The sequence below is a fragment of the Triturus cristatus genome, chromosome 12, assembly GCF_964204655.1.
Source record: "Triturus cristatus chromosome 12, aTriCri1.1, whole genome shotgun sequence".
Classification (NCBI taxonomy): domain Eukaryota; kingdom Metazoa; phylum Chordata; class Amphibia; order Caudata; family Salamandridae; genus Triturus; species Triturus cristatus.
This window is the reverse complement of record NC_140595.1, coordinates 720,746,762-720,768,407: the sequence shown is the minus strand read 5'-3', so window position 1 is coordinate 720,768,407 and position 21,646 is coordinate 720,746,762.

The window sequence follows — 21,646 nt, the reverse complement described above, 5'->3', positions numbered from 1 at the left end:
CCAGGTGCGCCTTTGCCATCTCGTTGGTGATGGGGCAATCCATTGCATAGCAGGTAAATGACAGTCAGGATTCCAACTATTGAGAGCAGGATCAGAGGCAGACCTCCAAAAATGCTTCCAATACGGAGTGTATGAAGTTTGGAATAACTCCGGGGATTGTCTGAAAGGTGCTAAGGAATCCTGACTCTATGGTCTTAAATAGGTGTACAATACCACTCGTATCTGACATATTAAAGATATGACCCACCATTTCTGTGAAATGAATGGGGCAGTTTGCATGTATAAGTGCCTGTATCTCAGTTGAGGTCCTTGCGATTTGAAGATGCTGTAAATGCATGGCTTTCAGTCTGCTCAAAGTATCAAATTGTATAAAAGAAACATTCAGTGATGGCCATAGCGACGCCTCCCTGACTGTATTTGTCGGACGAAACAATACTTGCATACATAAAGTAACCCTGGGGTTCACAGTGACCAGATAGGCAATGCCCGGAAGCATACCGCAGCAACCTTGATCATTCAGCATCAAGTAACTCCCATTCGGGAGTAGCTCGAACACCGGTTTAATCACAGCAGATGGAGTTCCTTTCATGTGGCAGGACAAGTTTGCTGTTGACCTATTTCAAGCCCCGTGCAACGAAATGTCCTGGCACATGAGAAAAACGCATGGCCATGGATTAGCCATTCAGTAGACGGGGCTTACGCTAATGTAAATGGAAGTCAATCCAGTTTTTCAATACGCAGCATTGTATATTTAGCTCCCCTTTGTGCCATTTCAACCTGTTTATCTGTTAGAATATATTCAGAAAACAGAGACGTACTGTTTATAAAACGCCAAGGCACAAAGCCTGCACGCAATGATTGTAGCATCAATTACATGATAAAACGCAATTGAGATTGCCCGTGTTGTTATATGGCCAAATCTTGTTCTAGGATGTCTATCGCAGAAGACACAATGATGCCTAAAGAATATATTCTGGAGGATAAGGTTGTTAACCCATTGCGTACCACAGCTAATGATTTTTCTAAGTTAATACGGTCTAACTCCCGTATTCTCTCTGCTGCTTTTTGTTGGGCTATTTTCCAGATTTCATTATAGACAGCGTAAATGCCAGCATATATGAAACGTTTCTGACGTGTCTTTCTGGGACCTAATAAAAAATCCCTGAAATCCATGTCTTGTGAGAGTAAAGATAAGTGTTGTTTCACATCTGTTAATGATGAGGTTTCTAGCCATTCAAGGCACAACTTCCCAACACTATACGATGTCACTAACCCCGGGGGTTCTCGTTGTACATAACGTTGGTCTGGCCTGTGGATACTTAACCCTTTGGTAATACCCAAGAATATTTTATGACATATGTTTGTGTCTAAGGGCCAAACCACCCATTCTCTCCAATTGGGTTCTGTTTTGTTGTACTGTAAAATGTCATCTACTGTTGCCCCATCCTTTGTAGTTGAATTTTGCCACCCCAGTGATGGTGTTGGAAACCGAGGTGTGTTCAGGTCCTTCATCTTGGCTAATCCAAGACAGGATGTCTGTTACACAGTTTCGTTTAGAAATATCATCTGCTGTGGAATGAGGCATGCTCTAAATAGCGCTTCTGTTCTCTGGACTTGCCAGTCCCTAGATCCCCAGACTGATTTTAAGTCAATTGTGTCCTTCCATAGGTCAAAACCCTGTTCAGACAGTTGGGTAATAAAGGAAGCAGAGTGAATCTGTTTGGTGTTAGTTAGCATAATTTTCAGTGCCGATGTTGGTATAACCTTATAATAATATGAGGTCGGATCAGTGGTGTTAAACCCTGAAAAAATATGAAAATGTCTGTGCAAAGGTATGCAAACTACTCTTTGGTGGTGTGGGGCAATGTTCCCATTGATGGTACTCAAATACATTTCTAGGTGAAATAGATTTGTGTAGAAAATGATGACCATAATGTTGATAACAGAACAAAGTTTCATAATCTGAATTACTTTCTGACATTTCAGTATCCGGAAATGCAGCAGTTTTTTCTAAATCAGATAACATGTTATTAACAGTTTCAGTGTCCCAATCATCAGAAAAAGTACTGGAGGTAATGATATCACTTAATGAAGTTTTAAATATATGACGAATCTTTAAAAGTTCTGTAGGGCCAAAAATATCGAAATCAACCTTGTTCCAAACTATACCGTATGGTATAAGAACTGCTGTAATGTTCACTGATGACAAGTTTCTTTGTTCATGATGTGATGACTGATGTGGCTTTAAAATCAAGTTGACTTTTGGGGCTGTAGAGCTTTGCTGGAGGTATCTTCCATTAATAAGCATACAAAAAGTTATTTCTAAGCCAAGCCAGAAATTACCCAGAATCTACCCGAGGTGATACCAGGTATGTCTTTCAAAGAAAATGAAAAAAGGTCTTGATTTGTTGCTTGTATTGTTGTTTGGCCGGCGTTGTTTCCGGTTCACTTGGATGCAAGGAAAACGTATCAAAGTTTATGAAGTAGCCATATCAATTGTTCGGATTGCATCGGGATTTGCTGAAATTGTATTTTGCTCTCGTCGAGGCATGTTCATGTAGTCGTCTGTGTTTGGTCTAACTGCAACTTGAGTATTGCTTTGAGTTTGATTTTGAAGTTGAACTTCGGGTTCAAGAGGAACAAGTTCCATTGCATTGTTGCATAGTCCTTCATTCCGTACAGGAGGCTCTTCAAACGTGATGAGTCTTTCTGTTTGAACTTCTTGGATTGTAGCGAGAGGAGGGCATCTGCTATTGTGGAGTCCACAAGGCCTACTGTTTATTATCGGCCACAAAGTGTGGTTTGATTAAGTAAATTGAGACAAATCTTTTCTCCTTTTTCCCGGCAAGAGTCGGCAGAAGTACAATTCTTGTTACCTGTACTGCTAGGACAGGTACAGCTTTTCTGTATGATGGTCCAAATTCTTTTTGTCCTCTTTTTTCTCTCTGACCAGATCCCCGACTTTTGGGATCCAGACAGGTCTTGCGGTGACTGCCTTGACTTCCCCAGTAGTGGCCTGTTTTGAAAGGACGTTGCTTTGTCTTGTCCTGGATTCATTTAAATCCTGTAAAACAGCCAAACAATCATGGATATCAAATGGTTTCCCATCCACCAGTGTGCCTTCACAATCAAGATCAGGTACCAACATTCTCGTCCCAAATATGACCTCATACGGAGTGACACCCCCTAGAGAATTTCTTGGCTGGTTTTTAAGTGCTCCATGTACCCCGTATAAGTGATTGACCCAACTACTGCCCTTGCCTAATACCCTAGCTGTTAAAGTTAAGTCTCGGTTTTTCCTCTCCAACACCAAATTTCCCTCAGGATGGTATGGAGAGGAGTACCACAATGCTACACCCATACTTTCCATGGCCTCCTTTGTGAGCCCGAGAGCTAAATGCCGGGCCGCAGTCAGAATGTAACGTGCCAACTGTGTATGTCCCGATAAAGGCTCGCAAATCTTTTATAACAGTTTGAGCGCCAGCCAAGCGCTGGGCTAAACCCATAGGAATCTGGAGCATGAATCCACTTCAACCATGATATATTGTTTAGCCCCATCAGATTGTAAGGGGCCACAGTGGTCCAAATACACACATGCGAGGGGTTTGTCTGATTGTAACAGTGGTGTCTGTGCCAGGTGTGTGATGGTGGATCCCTTCATCTGCTGGCAGATATAACATTTCAAGACATAGGCCTTAGATTGTTCTGTTAGACTGGGCCACCAGTAGCGCTGTTTCAAGTAAAGAAATAGTCACTGTAACATCTGTGTGCGCAGAGCCCAAACCCTTGTGTGCTGCTAGTATTAAACCTTGCCTGCCATCCATATTTGGTATTACCCTATCCCCCACTCCAGGAATCTGAGCATATTGAATGTTTTGTGCATCTAACTTAATAGGAGTACTTCAGTGGAAACTTTTTAGGTACTACTGTGCTGCCTTTACGTGAAGCGATGACAACTACCATAATCTCACCATCTATTCTCGTTTTAGAGCGAGTGATTGCAGCTACGGAAGCTGTGCGTAGAGCCCCCTTTGCGGCTTCGTCAGCCAATGAATTCCCTTCAATGTGAATGCCATCACGTTGATGACTCAGTCTATGGATCACGTGAACCCTTGGTAGTTCATTTTTCAACTCCACTACCTGTTCCGATAGCATTTTATGCTTATTTGTGCCACCTGTCACATCTTTAAACCCTTTTCGTTCCCAATGATGTAAGTACTTATTGTACGATTGTACACAGTAAAAGGAATCACACACAATTAGTGTGGGGAATTTGTGATCCGTACTTACGAGTGCCAGTATCATTGCTTTTAGTTCTGCAAACTGAGCCGTGCAGTCTCCTAGGGATTTTGTTTTTGGGAAACTTGGATAGAACTTGCCATCACGCATGTGACCCTTAACGATTGCACACGCTGCACTGTGTTGTTGCTTACTCCCTATGGCCGGTTGGGCAGATCCATCAGTGTAAATAATATATTCATACTGATCGAGAGGCAAGAGTTCATTTGGCAGAGGATATTCTTGTTCGTATTGCAGGAATGCCTGTGTTTTTAAACTTGGATCAAATCTGTATTCAACGTCCACTGCAGTAAGAGAATTAGCCCATTGTATCCATCTTGGATGTAAAGCTTTTGCATTCGGAACGTTAGCCTTTGTAACAGCTTCTAAAGCCTGTACCGTGGTTACGACAATTATGCGTTTCCCCTGAGCCAGTGCTCTTTCTCTTACTACAGTGGTCTGAGCTGCTGTCAGGATTTTTTCTGTTGAAGTGAAACACATTACTGCGTTTGTGCACAGGTGTGATTTGTATGCGATTGGTACCGTTTTGCCTTCATTGAAGGTTAAATAAGTGTACCCACATTGACCCGCTATAACACGGATCACCAAGTTGCGTACATTTCCGCGTGTCTGTAAGTGTTTGGAAGCAATCATGTCTTCTTGTAATGAACGTAGGATATTGGAATGTTCCTGTGTCCAATGTCTAACTGAAAAGTCAGGTTTTATTAAGTCGTAGAAAGGTTTTACTCTTTCTGCGTAATCCAAAATGTATGTTCTGCCGAAATTTAGGAATCACAGTATTGATTGTAAGTTTTTGTATGTTTTTGGAGGTTGGAGCAGCGCACACTTTTCTAGAAAGTTACCTCCCAGGCGTTTCCCTTCACTTGAAAGCTCATATCCTAGAAACAGGGCACTGAGGTAGGCTATTTTTGATTTTTTAAAGTTACATTTGTAGCCCTCAGAGGCGAATCCCATAATAATGGTGCTCACCCTGGTCAAGTGCCTCATTAAGTCATCGTCCGTCAGATAAATATCATCCACATAGGGCAATGCTTCTTCATCAAAATTGTGGAGTAACTCAGTTACCCTTGCTGAAAATACCCCTGGGGGAGACAACAAAATTGTCGCAGAGACCCCAGTGCTGAGAATGCGGTCAAATACCTGCTTTCAGGCGCTATATTTTGGCAGAAAAATCCATTTGAGATATCAAGTGTTGTTTTGTATTTTTTCCACACAATTTTATTCATTTATGAGGCTCTGTGTGCATTTGGGACAGCAAATGTCTTTGTGCAAGTGTTTAGATTAACCCTGGGCATAGTTTGCATAGCATCACTACACGTAGCTACGCTACGCTCAACTACACAAACTGAGTGTGTAGCTGTTAGCACTGTGAGCTTGTCTGCTCTGAGCAATAATTGCAAACAGCATCTTGCACAGTGCAAGTTATGATAAAATAAGCATCTCTGACTTTATATGCTAAAATACATATAGTCATTTCACAAAAGTGAAAATTATAAATTAGCAAGCAGTGACAGAGGTGTTAATTTTGGGATCCTCCCTAACCTAGGGAGAGACCCAAGCAGATGCCTTGAAAACAAAAAGCACATCTTCTTGAACGATTCGGTGGTGGTCCCATCCTCTTAGGACCACCCCAAGCACAGTTATTGGCAAAAATACAATCCCATCCAAAGGCCCTGCAAAGCATTATGGGACGAGATTAGCAGTGGGCAGTGAATATTATAGTATCCAATATCAAAATAATTCTACAAAGAGCTGCAGTTCAACTAGTCATTACTAGATGTCCCTCACGAGTCAAATGCAACAGCATTGAAATTATTATTACATCAAACTCCGCCAAACTCCACCAAAACTCCAAAGAATTCCTGACAATGATAAAAAACCCATGGTTCAGCGGAGCCCTGAATGATGAGAGACGCAAACTTAGATCAACGGAACGGAAATGGAGGCAACATCCTTTCCCCCTCCATCTTAAACTACTCCGGAAAGCCAGAAAATCATACAATAAAAGTATTCTACAATCAAAACATGACTTCTTCAAATCAGAACTAGAGAATGCCAAAGATAGACCAAAAGACCTCTTCGAAATTCTGTAACAACAATCGAACAAATTGGCCAAATCCTCACTCTTAACATCAACTTCACAGCTAAGTAGTGAAGAATTTTCCTCATTCTTCACAGCAAAAACAAATTCCCTCCAACTTGAACTTAGAACGGCGGCAATCAACTTAGCCACCCCAAAGATCATTCAAGCCACTACTAACCTGGTACAACATAAGCTAACTCTGCCCAAAAATAACTCTCACTGATCTACTTTCAAACTTTAGGATCTCAATGACATCACCAAAATTCTAGCGACTACCAAACTCAACAACCACTTCAATAACCCCATCCCAGCATATTGCCTACCCCACATCTATCATGTCATCTCCCCTCTCAGGACCAAAATCCTTAATGCCTTGCTAACACAAGGTCACATCCCAGACTGCCTAAAAACTGGCCAAGTCACCCCTATCCTAAAACAAATGACAGCTAACACTTCCGACCCCAACAAATTCCGACCATTAACCAACATTCCCATGATAGCAAAGGTCTTGGAAAAATGTGTTCAGCAATAACTGAATCAACACATCACAGACTTCAATTTATTGAACATCCACCAATCGGGTTTCATACCTGGCCATAGCACAGAAACAGCCATCCTACATATAGTAGATGACACCCTCTTAGCTCTTGAACGCAATGAAACCTGCCTACTAGTCCTGCTCGACCTCTCATCAGCCTTCGATACGGTCAATCACGACAAACTTCTAAGAAGACTAGAAAACAGGATGGGCTTACCTGTCACAGTCCTTCTATGGTTCAAAACCTTTCTGGAAAACAGAACGCAAAATGACCGACAAGATTCTTTCTCTCTCCTCACCTAACCTACTAGGAGTACCACAAGGCTCTACCCCATCCCCCACACTATTCAACTTATATGTTGAACCACTTACCGATCTACTACAGCAGGCGAACATCTCGTACCACATGTACGTGGACAACACCCAACTTTACATTAAGATCACCTCCATTGCAGAGATAAAGATAATGAATCTAGCTCTCGAAAAAACCGTCCAATGGTTTACGACCAACTTCCTCAAGCTAAACTCAGAAAAAACGGAATTTGTTTTAATCTTCCCCCCAATAACTCCCAGGAAAAAAAGGAATGGACCAAAATGTATGCCTGGGCGGTTAATTCTGTTCCGTTCGCGGAATTTGCGAAATTTGGGTAATTTCGCGTTTCGCGGAGAACGCAAAATTGCCCAAAAATCTGCGTTCCGCGACTTCGCGAAATTTTTGCTTGTTCGCGTTCTCAATATGCGTGTTCGCAAGATATTTCACCCCGAGCACGCAAACAGCGATCGCGAACAGGAAAAAAGTATCGCGAACAAGCAATTCCGCGTGTTCGCGGAATTTCTGCGTGTTCGCGGAGATTTTTTACCGTTTCGCGGAGATTTGCGTAACGCGATTACGCGAATTCCGCCCACCCCTACCAAAATGATCACTGCTCTGAACTGCACACCAACGTCGGTGGACTCCACAATATCACTTGGAATCACACTGGATAAGAACCTTAACATGCAAGCTCACATCAACTTGATGGTTAAAATGCCCGCTTTCACCTCAGCTATCTCAGAAAAATGAAGCCATTCATCGAGAACCCAGACCTCAAAACTGCATTTCAGTCCTTAGTCATATCGAGGCTGGAGTACGGATGTTTTACCCTCTCAGGGCTTCCCAATATCTCTACCGCCCCTCTAAAAGCCTGTCTTAACGCCTCAGCAAGACTCATAACAGGATCTAGGAAATTTGACCACATTTCGCCACACCTGAAGGTACTCAATACCTATCCCAAAAACTTACACTATCTGGAAGAAACAGACAGTCTAGAATCACAGATAATCTACTCCTGAAACACTCACGGTTCAACAAGACTAAAACCTCCAACAGAGCATTTTCTGGAGCAGCGCAAAGAATTTGGAACTCGCTTCCGCCATTCATCAGAAAAATTGCCTCGACACCCCTCTTCAAAAAGGAAGCAAAATCATTCTTGATGAGCAAATTCCTCCCTTAAAATCCACACAAAGCTGCTGTCAGGATTTTTTCTGTTGAAGTGAAACACATTACTGCGTTTGTGCACAGGTGTGATTTGTATGCGATTGGTACCGTTTTGCCTTCATTGAAGGTTAAATAAGTGTACCCACATTGACCCGCTATAACACGGATCACCAAGTTGCGTACATTTCCGCATGTCTGTAAGTGTTTGGAAGCAATCATGTCTTCTTGTAATGAACATAGGATATTGGAATGTTCCTGTGTCCAATGTCTAACTGAAAAGTCAGGTTTTATTAAGTCGTAGAAAGGTTTTACTCTTTCTGCGTAATCCAAAATGTATGTTCTGCCGAAATTTAAGAATCACAGTATTGATTGTAAGTTTTTGTATGTTTTTGGAGGTTGGAGCAGCGCACACTTTTCTAGAAAGTTACCTGCCGGGCTTTTCCCTTCACTTGAAAGCTCATATCCTAGAAACAGGGCACTGAGGTAGGCTATTTTTGATTTTTTAAAGTTATATTTGTAGCCCTCAGAGGCGAATCCCATAATAATGGTGCTCACCCTGGTCAAGTGCCTCATTAAGTCATCGTCCGTCAGATAAATATCATCCACATAGGGCAATGCTTCTTCATCAAAATTGTGGAGTAACTCAGCTACCCTTGCTGAAAATACCCCTGGGGGAGACAACAAAATTGTCGCAGAGACCCCAGTGCTGAGAATGCGGTCAAATACCTGCTTTCAGGCGCTATATTTTGGCAGAAAAATCCATTTGAGATATCAAGTGTTGTTTTGTATTTTTTCCACACAATTTTATTCATTTATGAGGCTCTGTGTGCATTTGGGACAGCAAATGTCTTTTTGCAAGTGTTTAGATTAACCCTGGGTATAGTTTGCATAGTACCACTACACGTAGCTACACTACGCTCAACTACACAAACTGAGTGTGTAGCTGTTAGCACTGTGTGCTTGTCTGCTCTGAGCAACAATTGCAAACAGCATCTTGCACAGTGCAAGTTATGATAAAATAAGCATCTCTGTCTTTATATGCTAAAATACATATAGTCATTTCACAAAAGTGAAAATCATAAATTAGCAAGCAGTGACAGAGGTGTTAATTTTGGGATCCTCCCTAACCTAGGGAGAGACCCAAGCAGATGCCTTGAAAACAAAAAGCACATCTTCTTGAACGATTCGGTGGTGGTCCCATCCTCTTAGGACCACCCCAAGCACAGTTATTGGCAAAAATACAATCCCATCCAAAGGCCCTGCAAAGCATTATGGGACGAGATTAGCAGTGGGCAGTGAATATTATAGTATCCAATATCAAAATAATTCTACAAAGAGCTGCAGTTCAACTAGTGATTACTAGATGTCCCTCACAAGTCAAATGCAACAGCATTGAAATTATTATTACATCAAACTCCGCCAAACTCCACCAAAACTCAAAAGAATTCCTGACAATGATAAAAAACCCATGGTTCAGCGGAGCCCTGAATGATGAGAGACGCAAACTTAGATCAACGGAACGGAAATGGAGGCAACATCCCTCCCCCCTCCATCTTAAACTACTCCGGAAAGCCAGAAAATCATACAATAAAAGTATTCTACAATCAAAACATGACTTCTTCAAATCAGAACTAGAGAATGCCAAAGATAGACCAAAAGACCTCTTCGAAATTCTGTAACAACAATCGAACAAATTGGCCAAATCCTCACTCTTAACATCAACTTCACAGCTAAGTAGTGAAGAATTTTCCTCATTCTTCACAGCAAAAACAAATTCCCTCCAACTTGAACTTAGAACGGCGGCAATCAACTTAGCCACCCCAAAGATCATTCAAGCCACTACTAACCTGGTACAACATAAGCTAACTCTGCCCAAAAATAACTCTCACTGATCTACTTTCAAACTTTAGGATCTCAATGACATCACCAAAATTCTAGCGACTACCAAACTCAACAACCACTTCAATAACCCCGTCCCAGCATATTGCCTACCCAACATCTATCATGTCATCTCCCCTCTCAGGACCAAAATCCTTAATGCTACGCTAACACAAGGTCACATCCCAGACTGCCTAAAAACTGGCCAAGTCACCCCTATCCTAAAACAAATGACAGCTAACACTTCCGACCCCAACAAATTCCGACCATTAACCAACATTCCCATGCTAGCAAAGGTCTTGGAAAAATGTGTTCAGCAATAACTGAATCAACACATCACAGATTTCAATTTATTGAACATCCACCAATCGGGTTTCATACCTGGCCATAGCACAGAAACAGCCATCCTACATATAGTAGATGACACCCTCTTAGCTCTTGAACGCAATGAAACCTGCCTACTAGTCCTGCTCGACCTCTCATCAGCCTTCGATACGGTCAATCACGACAAACTTCTAAGAAGACTAGAAAACAGGATGGGCTTACCTGTCACAGTCCTTCTATGGTTCAAAACCTTTCTGGAAAACAGAACGCAAAATGACCGACAAGATTCTTTCTCTCTCCTCACCTAACCTACTAGGAGTACCACAAGGCTCTACCCCATTCCCCACACTATTCAACTTATATGTTGAACCACTTACCGATCTACTACAGCAGGCGAACATCTCGTACCACATGTACGTGGACAACACCCAACTTTACATTAAGATCACCTCCATTGCAGAGATAAAGACAATGAATCTAGCTCTAGAAAAAACCGTCCAATGGTTTATGACCAACTTCCTCAAGCTAAACTCAGAAAAAACGGAATTTGTTTTAATCTTCCCCCCAATAACTCCCAGGAAAAAAAGGAATGGACCAAAATGATCACTGCTCTGAACTGCACACCAACGTCGGTGGACTCCACAATATCACTTGGAATCACACTGGATAAGAACCTTAACATGCAAGCTCACATCAACTTGATGGTTAAAATGCCCGCTTTCACCTCAGCTATCTCAGAAAAATGAAGCCATTCATCGAGATCCCAGACCTCAAAACTGCATTTCAGTCCTTAGTCATATCGAGGCTGGAGTACGGATGTTTTACCCTCTCAGGGCTTCCCAAAATCTCTACCGCCCCTCTAAAAGCCTGTCTTAACGCCTCAGCAAGACTCATAACAGGATCTAGGAAATTTGACCACATTTCGCCACACCTGAAGGTACTCAGTACCTATCCCAAAAACTTACACTATCTGGAAGAAACAGACATTCTAGAATCACAGATAATCTACTCCTGAAACACTCACGGTTCAACAAGACTAAAACCTCCAACAGAGCATTTTCTGGAGCGGCGCAAAGAATTTGGAACTCGCTTCCGCCATTCATCAGAAAAATTGCCTCGACACCCCTCTTCAAAAAGGAAGCAAAATCATTCTTGATGAGCAAATTCCTCCCTTAAAATCCACACAAACACCACGCCAGTTTACAACCTCAAACTTGTCTAAACTCGTCTATACTCTCCGTCCACTGATATTTCAAAGCTAAGACGTGCACAATCTCGAATTGACTCTTTTTGCTCAGAACAGTTCTCTACTCTGCTTTTATCCCCCAAACTCTGTTATGCTATGTTGTTACTTTGTATGTGTTGTTTTTGTATGCTATGTTTTTACTAAATGTGCTACTCATACCTTTCTCACTATGCAAAGTGCTCTGTTACCCTACCTTGGGTCTGGTTCACGCTATAGAAAACTCTAAAAATAAATAAATAAATAAATAAATAAATAAACAAACATCTTCATCTCCTGAGAGGTACAGATCAACTGCTGTGTTATTTTCTGTCCCAGTCTCAGTCATTTTTTAAACAAACATTATGCATAATTGTTTTGGAACACTATGTCCTGTCAAGCTTGATTAACCAGCATCTAATAAATAGGATATTTTGCCTACACTGCTGTGGCGGAGTTTGTGCCCACCCACTCCACACATCTCTAGTGTTTGTGAGTAGGGATCTCTGAGAATAAGCACGACTCAACTACTCAGATTCTACTGTTAAATAAGTACCATACCAACGTTGGTGGCGCCATGTCGTGTAGTTCCTATAGTGCTCCTGCAGGACCTGCGCGTTTGAATAACATAAACTGTAGGATTGCTTGTAGACTAACTCTGAGCACCCCCACCAAATATATTAGCCGGTTTTTGCTTTACCTAGCTCACAGTGCCACTAGTGTCTCCTCTTATTGGGGAGAGATTAGTGTCTGGCAACCTTAGATCATTGCAACCCTGATCCCTCAAGATCGTGGAAAAAATGTACTACTTTTCGCTCAGTCACTGGTGCTCATTTTAGTTTATTTTCAGAGATACACAGAATAAACAGTCTGGGCGTTTCAATAGAGGTTTATTGAACAGTTGTTAAACTCGTATAAAATATATGAGCGGCAACAACCATTAGACAGTAGTAGAGATATATGATTAGCAGTACTATGAATATAATAGGATAGTACAGTTCTTCCATCTTGCAATAAGCATGAATAAATACATCAATATAAAATGCATGATAAAAGTACGCGTACTCCTACGATGCCTATCTAGATGTTCCTAAGTGTACCTAGCATATGAGTAGGTGTGGAAGCCAAGAATCTATCTAGGATTTAGTCAAACCCCATTACCTGAAGTATGAGAATGTCAGAGCCCTTCTTGGTCTCAAGGTTGACACTCCGCAAGGGATGTTCAGACCACTGTCAACTGGAGCGTCTGCATGCAGGAGACTCAGCATCTCTGGTCAGTGTGTCGGCCTGGAAGTCTCGGTTCCCTCTCACTCATGGGTACTCACAACCATTTCTCCTGGGGCCACAAAGTATCGTCTCTGGCTTCCAAAGGGCTGCACTGATGCCAGCAGGGGATGGTTGGGGTGTTGAAAGTTGGGCGTAGGGGGACACAAATCAGAATCATGCAAAAGATTAGTTGTCTATAAAACAGTCTTTGCTACTTGACCTTTAGTTTAGATAATCTGCAAATAAAGTACGCTCGTTTCACAGCTTCCTGAATGTTCCTGCTCCGTCAAGTGAACAACAGCCCAGGGCTGCTGTTCATCAGGGGGCCGCAATTAGAAGTCAGGAGGGCCGCCCGCGGCCCCCAGGCCGTACTTTGAGTATCTCTGCTCTAACTGCTGATAGCAACAGGTGCTGTATCTATACAAAAAAGTATATAGAGTCCCTTTGTCCCTTTTTCTTGTGTTAACCATTGTTGGGTATGAGGATGATGTGTGTGATGAACCTTGTGCATAGATATTAGGAAGGTGGTGAATAGCCCCTGCCTGGTTTCCTAATGAATATTCATTCCTGCAGTGTCAGTCTGAAAGATAAAGTCATAGAACACTATTGTTCAGGGAAAACCCTCCTTCTGCACCCAGGCCTAGAACAAGGTAAAAGGTTCAGTCCATAAAAGGTGTGAAATCCTTAAAAGGCTTGTGACTGTGTAATTTAGGGGAGGTGATATAGGTGAAAGGGTATGATGTTTCCTGGGCCTATATTAGGGTACCTATATGAAACATAACAGTGGGCACCAAAGAACTCTCCAGCAGCCATGCTAAAGACATGGAGCTGGCCTTAGGAACAGGGGCAACGCTGTCGGCTACACCAAGAGGGGACCTATCAACACGATCCTGAGACACCCACCAAGGTGCCCACCTCCTCAGTGACATCCCACACACTCCAAACAGTGCCACAACTGCAGGTTTGACACATATGCAATTGACAGCTGGCCAGAAAAAAAAAACATGCTTCTAATGCTGAAAGACCAACCACTTTCCCCCTAGTGTACTTGAGTGCTGATAAAAGTCAACAGACATCAGCACTAAGTTGTAACACTCCACGCTTACAACAGCTAATGCTCGTCGACAGCAGTTAGCTCAGCAGGTACCTAAATGCACCAGTTGTAGATGACACCACAGACAGTGAAGAAGACAATGTGTTCATGATCTCTTATGCCAGGTTAGATAGTCATGGGAAATGGCATCAGCCCATGTGTGACATGCAAGTAGAGGGGAGTGACATCTGGGTGCTCATAGACACTGGAGCCTCCATCAACATCATGCACCTCCATCAATATCTAATGATCAAACCCAAACCTCTGCAAACAATCTTTTGACCTGGCAGGAGTGGTAGATGTCTCTGTCAGTAACAAAGACATCAGCAGGAGAGTGAGAGTCCAAGCCACAAAAAAAGGAAATCATGATGCCAAGCAGCAGAGGAACTAGACCATGTCTTATTTGCCAGACAAGGGCGTGACTTGCATGTAGCAGAGATAATTAAATGCTTTCCACAGGTCTTCAAGGGGCGTGAATGGCTGAAGAGGTCTCAGGTGAAACTGCAAATCGACAACACAGTATGGCCAATAACGCTCTGGCACAAGCAGGTGCCATTCCACCTCCACCTGTTGGTCGAGAAAGAACTACAAAAATGAGAAGAACAAGGAGTACTCAAAAAAGTCTCAGGCCAGCACTATCAGGCTGTGCATTGATATGAGACTCCCCACCAAGGCGATTCAGAGAGAAAGGCACATAACCCCCACAATTGACAACATCATAGCTGACCTGAATTGGTCGAAATGGTTCTCAAAACTAGACCTGAATTCAGGGTACCATGAACTAGAAATTGACAAAGACTGATGATCCATTACAACCTTCTCCACACACCTGCGACTGTGCCGCTATATGCAACTGAGCTTTGTAATATTCTCAGCTGGCTGAGGTATTTCAAAATGCCATCAAGGAAACACTACCAGGGCTGGAGGGTGTCATCAATATCAGCGATGACATCCTCATTTACTCAGCAACAGTAGACAAGCACAGGCGCCAGCTGTGCACCACCCTTACCCGACTAGCTGAGTATGTCACCTTGCATAGACAGAAGTCCTTGTTCTTCGCTAACACTATTGAATTCTTCTGGTACGTATTCCCAAATGATTGAATACAGGTTGAATCCCGCAAGGCCAATGCCATTGAGGGTGTTCCAGCCCACAAAACCAGATGGAGATATGTGGCTTCCTTGGAAAGGCCAGGTATTGTCGATGTTTTGTGCTACATCTGGCCACGCTGTTGGAGCCACCCCGCGCCCTCACCAAAGCAGGATCCATGTTGGCATAGGTCTGGAAAGCAAGCACCGTCTTTGAAGAGATCAAACATGCTCAATTTAGAGACACAACCATGGGGTTTTCAAGCCTCGCCATCATACAAAATTGATTGTGGATGCCAGCCCGGTAGAATTGAGACTGTCCTGACTCAGTAAACTTCTCTAGGAGAGTGGGTTACCATTGCCTACGCAGGCAGTGCACTCACAGCAAAAGTTTCCTATTTTTCCGGAAGGACCACTCACATGTATGCACTGTCAATTTCAAAGCCTTATGCCTAATCTGGAGAGAGAACACCCTTCAAACTCTCTATACTAGCTCTCTACTGTGGATTTAAATGGGTCTCCCCATCCTTCAAATAACTCTCCCACTAAGCCCTTTCAGGCGTAACAGGGATTGTTAAGCAACATTAGATCACTGCCTAAAGCATGCAATTGAAGTCTAAGACTTGTTGTCTTCGATGTCACCTGATCTAGGATTCTTTACAGAAACATGGCTTAAACTGACCTTTTCGCCTTCCATCGTTTTGGCACTCCCTGAGAATTATCAACTACTAAGAATGGATCGGGAAGGTAAAATTGGGAGAGGAATAGCCATTGTTTTTAAAGACACCTTGAAAGTTAACCTAATTGAAACCCTTTCTGAGGATTCGATAGAGAAATGTGCTTATAGGATAGAGTTTTCTCCCCAGGACTGTTGGAAAGAAGCCCTTGTATGTCGTTCTCCTGGACCCACAGGAGACTTTAGTCTTAAATTGACGGAATCGATTGCCTCTTATATCCTTACATCAAAACATTTCCTTTTACTGGGTGACTTCAACATGCATAGTGAAGACCCCTTAACCCCTTCGATGCTCATGATGTAGCGGTTCCGTCATGAGCATCGGTTGCGCTGTGATCATGACGGAACCGCTCCGTCATGAGCACAGCCCCTGGGGGAAGCGCTGGCGCTCCCCCCCTGGGGCATCGATCGTGCTCCCACAGAGGGGGATGGCAGCGGAAGAGTTTCCGCTGCCACCCCCGAGCCCCCCCACGCTTCCTGATGACATCAGCGCGCGCCGGCGTCATCAGGAAGCGTTGGACGCGCTGAAATTCATTTCTTCCAGCGCGTCCAACGGGGAGGGTGAGTGTTTTGCTGCGGTGTGGAGGGGGGGGGGGCGGAATTCAAAGGCCTTGAGGCATCGGGGGAGAGGAAAGAGTATTTCCTCTCCCCTGATGTCTCAATGCTGGGCATTCCTGTCCCACGATCTCGCACAGCGTCGCGATCGTGGAGCAGGGATGCCCCACTAGACACCAGGGATGTCCATTTCGTTATTTGGGAAGCGACCCCTTGGGCAAGGGTCGCTTCCCAGGGGGAATAATTTTTGCACAGACTTTTCTGCCCCCCCCCCCTGGGGCAGATCGGTCCACTTTCGGTCCGTTTCTGCCCCCAGGGGGGGCAGAAAAGCCCACTAGGCACCAGGGATGTCGTTGTATTGATATGGGAAGCAACCCCTTGGGCAAGGGTCGCTTCCCAGGGGGAATAATTATTGCAAAGACTTTTCTGCCCTGGGGGATCGGTCCACTTTCGGTCCGTTTCTGCCCCCAGGGGGGGGGCAGAAAAGCCCACTAGACACCAGGGATGTTGTTTTTTTATATGGGAAGCGACCCCTTGGGCAAGGGTCGCTTCCCAGGGGGAAACATTCATGCTCAGACTTTTTCCACTTTCGGTCCGTTTCTGCCCCCAGGGGGGGCAGAAAAGCCCACTAGACACCAGGGATGTCGTTTTATTGATTTGGGAAGCGACCCCTTGGGCAAGGGTCGCTTCCCTGGGGGAATCATGTATGCTCAGACTTTTCTGCCGGCAGATCGGTCCACTTTCGGTCCGTTTCTGCCCCCAGGGGGGGCAGAAAAGCCCACTAGACACCAGGGATGTCGTTTTATTCATTTGGGAAGCGACCCCTTGGGCAAGGGTCACTTCCCTGGGGGAATCATTTATGCTCAGACTTTTCTGCCCCCCCTGGGGGCAGATCGGTCGACTTTCGGTCCGTTTCTGGCCCCGGGGGGGGGGGGGGCAGAAAAGCCCACTAGACACCAGGGAATTAGTGTAAATAAAAATGGAAGTGACCCCTTTGGCATGTGTCGCTTCCAGGGGGCAATTTTTATAATATGTATTTGGCCCACCCGCCCCGGGACAGAGTAGCCTTTTTTTTCCCTGCTGTTTTCTGCCCCACCTGGCACATAACCCGATTGACCATTTGGGTAGTAACATAGCATGTTATAATGTTTATTGTTATATTTTTTGTGAATTGCAATAGTAATGTTTTTTTAAAAACTATTTTGTTCTAGGTGAAGGCTTTTGCTCTTTTCAGTTTGCCGTGTTGTTACTGGTGGTTCTGCTGTTTGTGTAGTTTGGTAAGAGACTCTTTTTTGTACAATATAAATGTGTTTGATTTCTCTGAATGAATTTTTTTTGCAAATGGTGTAATAATAGCAGTATGTTTGTTTTTTGAGTGTCAAAAACGTTTTGCATTGGTGCTCGATGTGTATTTTGTTGTCTTGTGAGTAATTTGTTTTTTTTTCTTCTTTCTAGTTTGATATCGTTGGTTTTTGCTGTGTCACTGCAGAGTTGGTTTCTGGTGAGTGCAGCTGTCTCTTGTAATTGGATTGTATAGTTTTTGAGTACATTGATCTTTGTGATAAAGGTACACATTTCTTTACTTACTTGGTTTGCACAATGTTGGTTGTTGTTGACTTGTTTGTGGAGTCTTCTATCTTAGTAAGTATAATGGCTAGCCGCAGGATTACTGCTCAGCAGGTTGTTGGTTTGCTGTTTGAGTCTTCCTCTGACCATGGTTCAGAGACTGACTCTGCATCTGAGGGAGAGGAGGCAGGGGACGATTCTGGCAGTGAGTTGTCTCTCCGTATGGAGTCATCGGATGATGAAGATACTCTTAGTGCGGATGAAGTGCCTGTGTTAGAGGAGGAGACTGATGTGCCGATAATGCGGCAAGAGGCATCTGGGCTGCAGCCTGGGGCTGCAAGGCTTCCCGTTGGTGTAGTGTGGCAAGAGGCATCTGGGCTGCAGGCTGGGGCTGCAAGGCTTCCCTTTGAAAGTGATGACCTCTGGGTTGCCTCTGGCATGGTGCAGCCGGCATTGCCAGAGTTTACTGGTGTTCCAGGGTCTAGAGTGAATACTGAAAACTTTTTGCCGGTAAATTTTTTTTAGTTGTTTATGGACGATGTGTTTTTGGCAGAGATTGTTGAGCAGACTAATTTGTATGCCGAACAGTTTTTGAGGGACATCAGTGCCAGACTTAGGCCCTACTCTAGAGCTACCCGGTGGACTCCCAAAAATGTTGAAGAGATGAAGAAGTTCTTGGGTTTAACTTTTTTTATGGGCTTGCTAAGGAAGCCATCAATGTCTTCATATTGGTCTAGCAGTCCCTTGATGGCAACGTCTATTTTTCCGGCAGTCATGAGTTGTGACAGGTATTTGCTTCTGCTTCGGATGATGCATTTTGTTGATAATGGTTTACCGTTGCCACGAGATCACCCTGACTGTGACCGTCTTTTTAAGATTAGGCCTGTCCTTGATCACTTTGTTGATCGATTTTCTGAGATTTATGGCCCTGGGAAAGAAATTGCAGTGGATGAGTCTTTGGTGTTGTTCAAGGGTCGCTTGGTTTTTAGGCAATACATTCCTAGTAAGAGGGCACGCTATGGAATAAAGCTGTATATGCTGTGTGACAGTAGGACTGGATATGTCTCTAATTTCAGGGTGTACACCAGTAAGGAATCTAAGATTAACCTCCCTGGTTGTCCGTCCACTTTTGGAGTGACTGAGAAAATTGTTTGGGAACTTGGTAGAGGATTTTTTAACAAAGGCCACCATTTATATGTAGATAACTTCTACACTGGTGTGCGGTTGTTCAGGGAATTGGCCAAAGTGGACACTGTTGCTTGTGGCACAATCCGCTCTAACCGTAAAGGTTTCCCGAAAGAACTTGTTTGTCAAAAGCTTGTGCGGGGACAGTGCAGTGCGTTGCGTTGCCAGGAGCTTCTTGCTGTGAAGTTTTCAGACAGGAGAGATGTCTACATGCTGACTACCATCCATGATGAAAGCACTGCACCTGTGACTGTTTGGGGTCAGGTCTCTGAAGCTCGCAAACCTGTGTGCATTTTAGACTACAATAGGCACATGGGTGGTGTTGACAGAGTAGATCAGAGGTTGGAACCTTACCCTGCTCTTCGTAAGGCTTACATTTGGTACAAGAAGTTGGCTATCCATCTTTTCCACTTGGCAATGTTTAATGCTTTTGTTGTGTTCTAGGATTCTTGCCCTGAGTCAAAGATGACTTTTGCTAAGTTTCAGGAGTCTGTAATAGGCAGCCTTGTTGTAGTGGAACAGGCAAGTGTTCCTAGAGTTGGAGTGGTGGAGGATGTTGCTAGATTGAAAGATCGCCACTTTCCAGATCACATTCCTCCCACACCCCCAAAAGATTTTCCCAGTAGGAGATGTAGAGTCTGTTGGCGAAGAGGTACGCGGAAGGAGAGTCGTATGTACTGCCCCGACTGTCCTTCTCATCCTGCACTGTGTCTTCCTGCTTGTTTTAGAGCATACCACACGCGAAAGAAATATTGGGAGCATTGATGAGTGGTAAAGTGAACTGCCTGGTCTGTATTCTTTGGATAATTTGATTCTGTTTCAAGGTTGGTGTTAGTGCAATGTATTTAGTTGCTGATTTTCTGTTAGAAGATTTGTATCTATTTGCGATTTGTTTGTGTTTTTATTTTTTTCTAAAAAAATCCTAAATGTGATGGCGGTGTGTGTAGCCTTGCGCTTGGCTGTTGGTGTGTGTGGACTGGCACTTGGTTGGTGGTGTGCGTGGAATGGTGCTTGGCTGGCAGTGAGCGTGGACTGGCGGTGTGCATGGACTGGTGGTGTGCGTCGACTGGTGCGTGGCTGGTGGTGTGCGTGGACTGGAGCTTGGCTGGCGGTGTGCGTGGAATGGTGCTTGGCTGGCGGTGTGCGTGGACTGATACTTGGCTGGTGGTGTGCGTGGACTGGTGGTGTGTGCGGACTGGTGCTTGGCTGGTGGTGTCCGTGGACTGGAGCTTGGCTGGTGGTGTGCGTGGACTGGAGCTTGGCAGGCGGTGTGCGTGGAATGGTGCTTGGCTGGCGGTGTGCGTGGACTGGTACTTGGCTGGCGGTGTGCGTGGACTGGTGGTGTGTGCGGACTGGTGCTTGGCTGGAGGTGTCCATGGACTGGAGCTTGGCTGGTGGTGTGCGTGGACTGGAGCTTGGCTGGCGGTGTGCGTGGACTGGTGGTGTGTGCGGACTGGTGCTTGGCTGGAGGTGTCGGTGGACTGGAGCTTGGCTGGCGGTGTGCGTGGATTGGCGATTGGCTGCCGGTGTGCCTGGACTGGCGATTGGCTGGCGGTGTGCCTGGACTGGCGCTTGGCTGGCGGTGTGCCTGGACTGGTGCTTGGCTAGCGGTGTGCGTGGACTGGCGCTCTGCTAGCGGTGTGTGTGGACTGGCGCTCTGCTAACGGTGTGTGTGGACTGGAGCTCGGCTGGCTGTGTGTGAGTAGTGACTTTCTGCTGGTCACTACACACACTGCTAGCTGAGTGCCACTCCACGCAATCCATCAGCATGTGTAGTTGCTGTGTCTGGATTGTGGGCGTGTGAAAGTGATGGGCCCTTGAATGGCGCTGTGTGCTGGTGTGAGTTTTGTTATGTGATGGGCCCGCGGCTGGCGGTGTGAATGGTTTTGTATGTCTCACACGTATGAAAGGTGTATGAATGGCCTGTAAAGAGGTTGGTGCCTTGTCGTGGCTATACAGCTCACGAGCTGTGAGTCAATGGTTCAGTTTCTCGCCCTTTCAATTATTACCAGTGCATTTCATGTTTTGTGAAATCACTTGCTAATACAATTGTATCTACTGAACCATCACTCACCCTCGTGCCAAATCCAACCAGTATGTGTGTGTGCTTGCGGATTAGATGGCTGTGCAGGAATATTTGTCTTTCTGAAGCAGGGTGTACCTTGTCCCTTTTTGGTGAATTTTGTACTGTGTTGCTTTTGTACCTGGTGGTGCGAATGGTCTTGTTTGTATCACGTATGAAAGGTGTGTGAATGGCGTGTAAAGTGGTTGGTGCCTTGACGTGGCTTTACAGCTCACGAGCTGCGAGTCATTGGTTTGGTTTTTTGTGAATTTAA